An 8,493-nucleotide genomic window follows, 5' to 3' on the forward strand; every position below is an offset into this window, starting at 1 on the left:
CCACATTGGCTCGCTGGCTTTCTTTTACTAACCTAAACTTAAAGCTGATCTTGAGTCAAAGCTCTGCCTTTGTGTCAGTAACAGTGGTTCCTCGAGGGAGCTGACACAGCTGCTTGCGAAGAGGCCCCAGTAAAGGGGGCCTGCCTCAGACAGGGACTCCAAGTCCAGTGCCTTCCCCCATTCACTTTGGAATTTATCTTGAAATCAAAATTAGAATTATGAAACAGGTTTATTTTAAGTTTCATAAAATTTAGCATAGATAGAATCGTAACTGTGCTGTCTTAGAACAAAAAATGAATCTTGTTGATTTGGGGGCTGATTCTTTTAAATATGCTTCACCTTTGACTTTTGCTACATTGTCATGAAGATTTTATTTTTTTTAAAGAAAAAGCTAGGGGCTGGCCCGGTGGTGCAGTGGTTAAGTGCGCACATTCCGCTTCTCGGCGGTCCGGGGTTCACTCGTTCAGGTCCCGGGTGCAGACATGGCACCGCTTGGCATGCCATGCTGTGGTAGGCGTCCCACAAATAAAATAGAGGAAGATGGGCATGGATGTTAGCTCAGGGCCAGTATTCCTCAGAAAAAAGGAGGTGGATTGGTAGTAGTTAGCTCAGGGCTAATCTTCCTCAAAAAAAAAAAAAGCTATATTCAAGAGCTTTATAGGTTTTCTCAAGGTCTGTCTGAATCCTTTGATAGCCATCCTATTTACTTATTTGTCATCACCCTAGGCTTCCAAATAAAGCTTTTTGACTCTGTAGCCTAATTCTATCTCTTCTCTCTCATTTGAGTAGAGAAGTCAAAATTGGAATAAAAATTGCTCTAGCAAGTACTAGAATTTTGGGGAGAAGAGAGGTGTGGCATTACTTTTTTGATATTTTCTTACTTTAAGTTTATAGAATCTTAAATATCTTTAGATTATACAAGAAACTTGTTAACAGATGCCTCTGGGGAGAAGAATTATGGGGCGGGGGTACTGAGAGGAAAGGAAGACTGAGCTACAGGTACCCTTTGGGAACTTTTGCAGTTGGTGCTGTGTGTGCATTCTTTCTGTTCAGATAAAAGCTTTAAGTATCTGAAAAGAAAGCTCCTGGAAAGATTTGCCTAGTAATGAAAGTATAAAGACATATTACATCATTTTATCTTTCTTCCTTGGAGACTTGGTTGAAAACGTTCAGGATAGAATGACCCTACATGTTGTAATGTTTGAGAACTGACAAGAATTTTATTATTCCATTATTGTTTTTGTGGACTGCCCTAGTTTTCTAAATCTTGAGTAATCTACGTGAGGTGGTGTGTTTGGCTTTTATTATTGAAGGAGACATTTAAAACATGGACCATTAGGAAATACACATACTAACATGAGAAATTATATAAGTAAGGGAAAAATGCAAATTATTAGACAATGTTTAATACAAATCGTGGTTGTGTTAAGTAAATAAAAATCGTATACCTTTGAGAGTATGTATAATATATATAGCCATATAAAGAAACCGTGTGTACTGTATAAGCTATGAGGTGTGCACCTGTATGTAGAGGTGGGGGTGCGGTGGGGCATGTGGAGTGAAAGGTCTGGATGCCACCGATGGAACTGTTTGCACTGCCTCTTCCTGAGGGCGTCGTACTGGGGAGGGTGGAAGGTACTTTTGCAGTTTACATTCAACTTAAAAAAAATAGACACACAGTTCTTTTGTAATTTAAAAAAGATTTTTAAAAGAATAATGTAGAAAGCAGGTATTTTGTTTGGTGATTACAATTTATAGAAGTCATACATTCTAGGTTTATAGTACAAGAAATCTTGGAATTCTAAGTTTTCATTTTAGTGATCAAATTCTTAATTTTCCAAGCCCATTTAAAATTTTGTATACCAACTGATGACTGACGTAACCCCCAATGCCCTTGAGGCATGCCGAGTATTGCCCAAACTAAACAAGAAAGGGTCCACTCCAACCAAGGTTAGGGTCCAGAGAGCTGCCTTACCCCCAGAGCACCCCGTGAGAAGACTGGGCGATTTGGGGCGTTTGCTAGATGTTTTGCCTGTTCTAGGTACTAAATGAAAAACCCTCAAGCCTCTGACCCTAAGCCCTAGAAGGGACCTCCAAGAATATCTAATAATCCGATCTTCCACCTGATATTTGCATCCTTTCTGTAAAACTAGCTTCTTGAACACCTCTCTGATGATAATACTGCATACCCAGCAAGGAAGCCTCTTCCCTTTCAGACGGGTAGTCCTAAGTGTTAGGAAGCTGGAGCCCCAGTGGCCCAGCCTCCCAGTCCTGTTATGACAGAACAATGCTTCCCTGTAACACTTGACAACATGGCTGGAGCTTGAGGGTATTAGGCTAAGTGAAATAAGTCAGAGGGAGAAAGTCAAATACCATGTGATCTCACTCCTACGTAGAAGATAAAAACAATGACAAACACACACATAGAGATGGAGATTGGATTGGTGGTTACCAGAGGGGCAGGGGGGCGGGGGGAGAGCGAAGGGGTGATTAGGCACATGTGTGTGGTGCTGGATCGTAACCAGTCTTTGGGTCCTGAACATGATGTAATCTACATAGAAATCGAAATATAATGACGTACACCTGAAATTTATATAATATTATAAACCAATGTTACCACAATAAAAAAGAGAGAAAAAGAATTATGGCCCAAGCTCCTAGTGGCCTGATTGCTGGCAATGTGCAAGCATACATCTTGTCCTTTTCTCCTCGGTCTCACTCAGTCCCTTTGAGTTCCTTTCCTGAGTTCGGTCCTTTATCAGTGCCTGTCTAGACTCCGTGCAACAGTAACCCTATCCCATTTCTCTCCCCTCTCTTCTTGCCTTTATAAAAACCTGCAACACTGCGCCAAGTTCTTCTTAAAGGTCTCTTTTAATTCCCTGCTGCTGCAAGAGTGAAATGTAGGCCCAGCAGTCAAGGCCCCTACTCTCTGGTGCTAACATAACCTTCCAGCAGCATCTCCCAATCATCTCTAACCTTTGACTCACTCTTCTTCTCCTTTCTTGTCCCTGTCATGGGCTGAATGGTGCCCCCTCCAAATTCCTAAGTTGGAGTCCTAATCCTCAGGACCTCCGAATGTGACTGTTTGGAGATGCAGCCTTTAAAGAGGTGATCAAGTTAAAATGAGGCCATTAAGGTGGGTCCTAACCTAATCTGGTGCCTTTAAATGAAGAAATTTGGACACATAAAGGAACACCAAGGTGCACAGGAAAAACACCACGTAAGGACACAGCAGAAAGGCAGCCGTCTGCAAAGCAAGGAGAGAGGCCTCAGAGCAAAATCACGCCTCCTGCCTCCTTGATCTTGGACTTCCACCCTCCAGAACTGTGAGAAGTAGTGTTCAGTTGCTTCTGCTCCCCAGTTTGTGGTATTTTGCTATGCCAGCTTTAGCAAACTAATACCATCCCCAACTACCCCCTGTATTTGTGTGCACCTGGAATGTTCCCCACCCAGAGTGTGCCCTCTGCCCTGTGCCCATCTGTGTTTTCCTTGTTCTTTGAGCCTTCTCCTCGTATATGACCACCTGTGTTGCTTTCTCAGGCCATCCCGGTCCAAGCACTTAATATTTACTGCTTGGGGGGCTGGCCCCGTGGCCGAGTGGTTAAGTTCGCGCGCTCTGCTGCAGGCGGCCCAGTGTTTCATTGGTTCGAATCCTGCGTGCGGACATGACACTGCTCATCAAACCACGCTGAGGCATCGTCCCACATGCCACAACTAGAAGGACCCACAACAAGGAATATACAACTATGTACCGGGAGGCTTTGGGGAAAAAAAAGGAAAAAGTAAAATAAAATCTAAAAAAAAAAAAAAAAAAATGTACTCCTTGGTATTAGTTTTCTTTTCATGGCTTGTCTCCCCCAAGTAGCTAAAAAGCTGTCAAGATCAGGTTTAGGGTTTTACACTTTGTATTTCCTATCAAATATCCTGAACATACATGCTCCAGAAATATCAATCAGTGGGGTGTTTTCAAGTACAATAACAGAAAATCCTACTCAAAATAGCTTAAGCAATAAGAAAAATTCACTGTTTTGTATAACAAGTCCAGAGGTAGGCGCTTCAGGGTTGGTTAATTCTTCAACTTGACAGTGTCATCATTGTTTCCATCTTTCTTCCAGCTCCCTTTACAGTGCCAAGATGGCTCTGCTGTTACAGGCAGAAACAGCATCATTAGAAGGAGAAAAGAAACATTTTCTTGCAGTGCACGTCTTTTGAGAAGCAACCTTCCCAGAACACCACCAGCACCCCAGGAAATTGTGTCTCACTGCCCGAATTGTACCATCTGTCCGTTCCTAAGTCAGTCATAGCCTGGGAAGTGGGGTTACCTGGAGGGGCTGGGAAGTAAGTGCACACGGTGTGCAGGAGAGTAGCCAGCAGTACAGTCTCCAGACTGCCAGTAAAAAAAACCAAGTGTGAGGGTGCAGGGTGGAGTAAGAGCTAATATTTATTGAGCACTTAATATATACCAGTCTTGTTATAAGCACTCTCAACGCATCGCCTGATTTAACCCTCACCACACCCTGTGAGATAGGAAATGTTATAATCCCCGTTTTACAGATGGGGAAACTGAGGTACAGGATGAAGTCACTCGGCCCAAAATCACACAGCTACCAGGTGGTGGAGTTGGGATTCAAACCTGGCAATCTGGCTTCAGAACCCATGCTGTTAGGTACCATATATTTCCTCTTTCTCAACCAAATGTATCTGCCTGAAAATACCTGTTAAATGATTAAAACAGTGTCAACATCATTCTGAGTGCTGGGTGACCCTTTGAGTCCTTCCACCTACACCGTCTGAGGGAGCCGGTGTTGGTAAAGACAGAACGCAGAGTCTTACTGGATGAGTTTCGGTATGAATACATTGGTCTCTGCTCTTGGGCTCTCTCCTTTTCAATCTAGAGAGTTCCAGGTATAAAGAATGAGTAAGTTTACTCATCTGAGATATGGCTCAAACTCAGTTTTCACAGGGAGCTCTCCTGTTGTTTCTAAATGGATGGGTGTGCCCACAGGACCTGGCTTTGAAGTCCCTTTGGATTTTCAATACCATGAGGTCTAACAGAACATACCCTCCACATGTGTTTCTTTGGGCTCCCTCAACAATTTCTTCTCATCATTTTTGTTGAAGCCTATTTTACAGAAGGAAAACAGAGACATGTCTTTCTTAAACATGTTAAAAGCCAAGAAATATGGTAAGTTTCTGCTTAAACTCGATCATAATATTCTCATGTCCCTAATTCTCTTGCTACCTAAATAAGAGGAACAGAATTTGAGGCCATGTCAAATCAACCTGCCTCGGTCTTAATTTAAGCCCCAAGTACAGGCTGCACGGTTAACCTCTGAGTTCCCTGGACATGTTCGTAAATTCATATTCTTCCATTTAGGCTTCTTTGCCAGGGACTTTAAAGTGGAAACAGAAGATGGAAACATTTGGAGCTGTAATGTAAACAGTGGGACTTCTAAAGGTAAGAGCAGTTAGCATTTCTGTCTGTAGATCTTTACAAGACACCTTAAAGTTCCGTGACGTGTGGCTGCTTGGCTGAGATACGAAGTTGGGTCATGTCCTTCAAAGTGGAGGCAAGGAAGTGGTGAGGCGGGTTCCCCAGCTGGTGGATGAGCCCCGCCAGCCACCCAGCAGCGTCACCTTAGGGCAGGCTTTTGTTCTCTGTTCCTTATTGTCTACACACTAACTGTCAGCAAACAATGAGACTGAACAAAACAGTAACTATGTTTCTCTGTGTAAAAATGCTGGTGATGGAAATGAAGAGGTTTCGGGAAATGTTGGTTCTTAGCCAAAAGAAAGCAAAAGGAGATATCCAGGATAAATAAAAGAGTAAGCAGTCAAATTTGGAAGAGCAGGGCTCTGCACCACAAATGACTTCCTGGGTAGTAATGCGAGCCCAGGGAGCCCCAAGCTCTGCAGAATTGTGGACCTCCTTGTCCTGTAGAAGCCAAGCGGAATGACTTGAGCTCTCAGCTGATAGGGCACAGTCCACTACCTCCCCCACTTTAAGTGCCCCCACCCCCGTTTCTCTACATTGTCCCAAGAAGGGACTTGTGTTTTCCCACTGTAGCTGCTTTTCTATGAAGCTGTCCATCAGCCTGCTGGTCAGCTAGCTCCCTGGGCATCGCTCTTAGCCATTGGTGCTCTCACCACTTCCCACATCCCTCTGCCTCGTGCTCATCTCACCCCACCTGGTACTTTCCCCAAAACACCGCCCACCCCAGCTGTCGTGGAGCAGGCTTCATGCAGGCTCAGTGTAAAGGGGAAGATGTTCTAGCACAGCACAACAAGCAACTTAATGGCGAGACGTGACCTCCACCGCAAGAACCTTCTCCTCAATGACATTCTTTTCAGGCCCTGCCTTAGTTGAAGAGTATGGGACAGTGGTATGAGCGCAGGCTTTGGGCTGCCGTCCTGGCTCCACCGCTCACGAGTAATGGAACCTCGTGACCCTCCCGAGGCCTCACTCCATGCCTGCTAATGGAGCCACCAATGCACCTCCCTCCCAAATTTTTGTGAGGATTAAATGAGATAACCTGTGTACAGTAGGCATCCCAGTGGCTGCCCCGTAGTGATTGCTCAATAAATGATAGCTGCTCTTCTTAGGGGGATTAAATCACCCAGGCTCCCCTCTTTCTCTCTAAACCTCTGATTAACAACTCTGCTGCCCCCCCTCCACACACACACACACGCACTGCGCTACACTCCTGTACCCATTCCAGCAGAATCTTTGAGAATGAGGCTGGGCATCATTAACTGCTTAAAATCCCCAGGTGATTATAATATGCAGCCAGGCTGAGAAACACTTCGGTAGACTCTTCCCACACCTTCTCCTTCTCTCTCTTTCCTTGGCCACCTGTCTTCAGGCCTGCGAGAGAAGCTCAGGATTCTGCTATGCTTTCCCCCATTTTATTGTAAGGATAGCATTTGGCTGTCCATGACTCACCCCTGCCCATCCAGGCTATGCCCAGGGGGCCTTGGCTTTCTTATCATCAGAATATTCTTGTAGGTGTTTTATGCTCTGGCTATGATGTACAAGAGATTACATATTCAGTGGTTGCTATAAATAATGCTTTTTTAAAAAAATAGCAAAAAGCTACTATAGTTCTCCCCAAATTGCATTATTATATAAGTCCCTACACAAGCCCCTTCTAGTCTATGGGGTTCAAGGATTCCAGCTGTGGGACAGAAGAAGCTGGAAGCCACTGGAGCACAGCCTGGCAACATACTTGGAGTGCTTATAAAATATTTGTGCAGATCTTACAGGGTTTTCAGCATTGGCTGTGCCTAAGAATCACCTGATGCCCTTTAAAACCTGGCCCAAGTCCAGCCCTGCCCCCCAAGATTCTAATTTCACTGACCTGGAGTAGTGTCTGTGCCATCAGTATTTCTTTCAGTCTCCCCCAGATGCTTCCAGTGAGCAGCCCCTGGCCTCTGGAACCTGCTCGCATCTCTTTACTTTTCTTTCCCACCCACCGTCTATCACTGCATTAATCTTGAGTTTGCCATCTGCCCCAGTAAAAGAATCACCTGGGAGGCTTCTTAAAAACACAGATTCCTGGGCCCCACTCCAGGCTTACTGAATCAGAATCTCCAGGGAATTTTTTTGACAGCTGCCTAGGTGAGTCTTATCAGGCAAATGTGGGAGACACTACGTCAACCCAAGTTATTGTAGCCCATTTCAGTTGGTTGATATCCACTTCATTCATTTAACAAATATTGAATGAGCACCTAAAATGTGCCCAACATTGTTTTAGGTGTGAGGAATATGGCAATGAACAAGACAAATTCCATGTCCTCGTGGATACCATGTCTCGAGTAAACAAGCAAAAATTTAATTTCAGATAGTGATAAATGTCATCAAGCGCAGAACAGGATAAAGAGCTCGAAGGTGACATGGAGGGCAGCAGGCTGTTGTTTTAGGGGGCGCAGGGCCAGGGGGCTGGCTTTGAGAAGTTGCGTCTGAACAGACGCCAGCCGGAATGATGAGAAACCGCTTACAAATCTCATTGCAGTCCCATTTATATCATTTTTAATCTATATGTCTCATGTCTCCTAAATTAGATGGGATTTTCTTCAAGGTCATACCCAAGGTATAAGTATTCTCCCATAGCAACCAGTGTAGCACTTTGCACAATCAAGAACTCAGTGAATCACACCAGACTCAGAACACTTCATCCTTAATTACACCTTTAAAGACTCAGCCAGGGGGGATCCTGCAAGTTATCTGCTTGCTCAAGAAAGGAAAATTCCGGAAACATTAGATCATCAGATACTCAGACCAAGACCAGACTTCTTGCTTGTTTCCAGCTGCTAGCATAGTCACAGATTCTTATCAGAAAGTCTTCAGAATATGTCACGATCTGGTCATCTGTGCATGACTCTGCAGTGGTGAGGTCAGACACTAAGCTTTGATGGATCCTGGTTATAAGATGTGATGTTCCCTTCTCCGATGATACTCAGGATTGTCATAAAAGCCAGATGAAATTAATGAAA

Source organism: Equus caballus, chromosome 14 (genome assembly GCF_041296265.1).
Source record: "Equus caballus isolate H_3958 breed thoroughbred chromosome 14, TB-T2T, whole genome shotgun sequence".
In the NCBI taxonomy this organism is placed as follows: domain Eukaryota; kingdom Metazoa; phylum Chordata; class Mammalia; order Perissodactyla; family Equidae; genus Equus; species Equus caballus.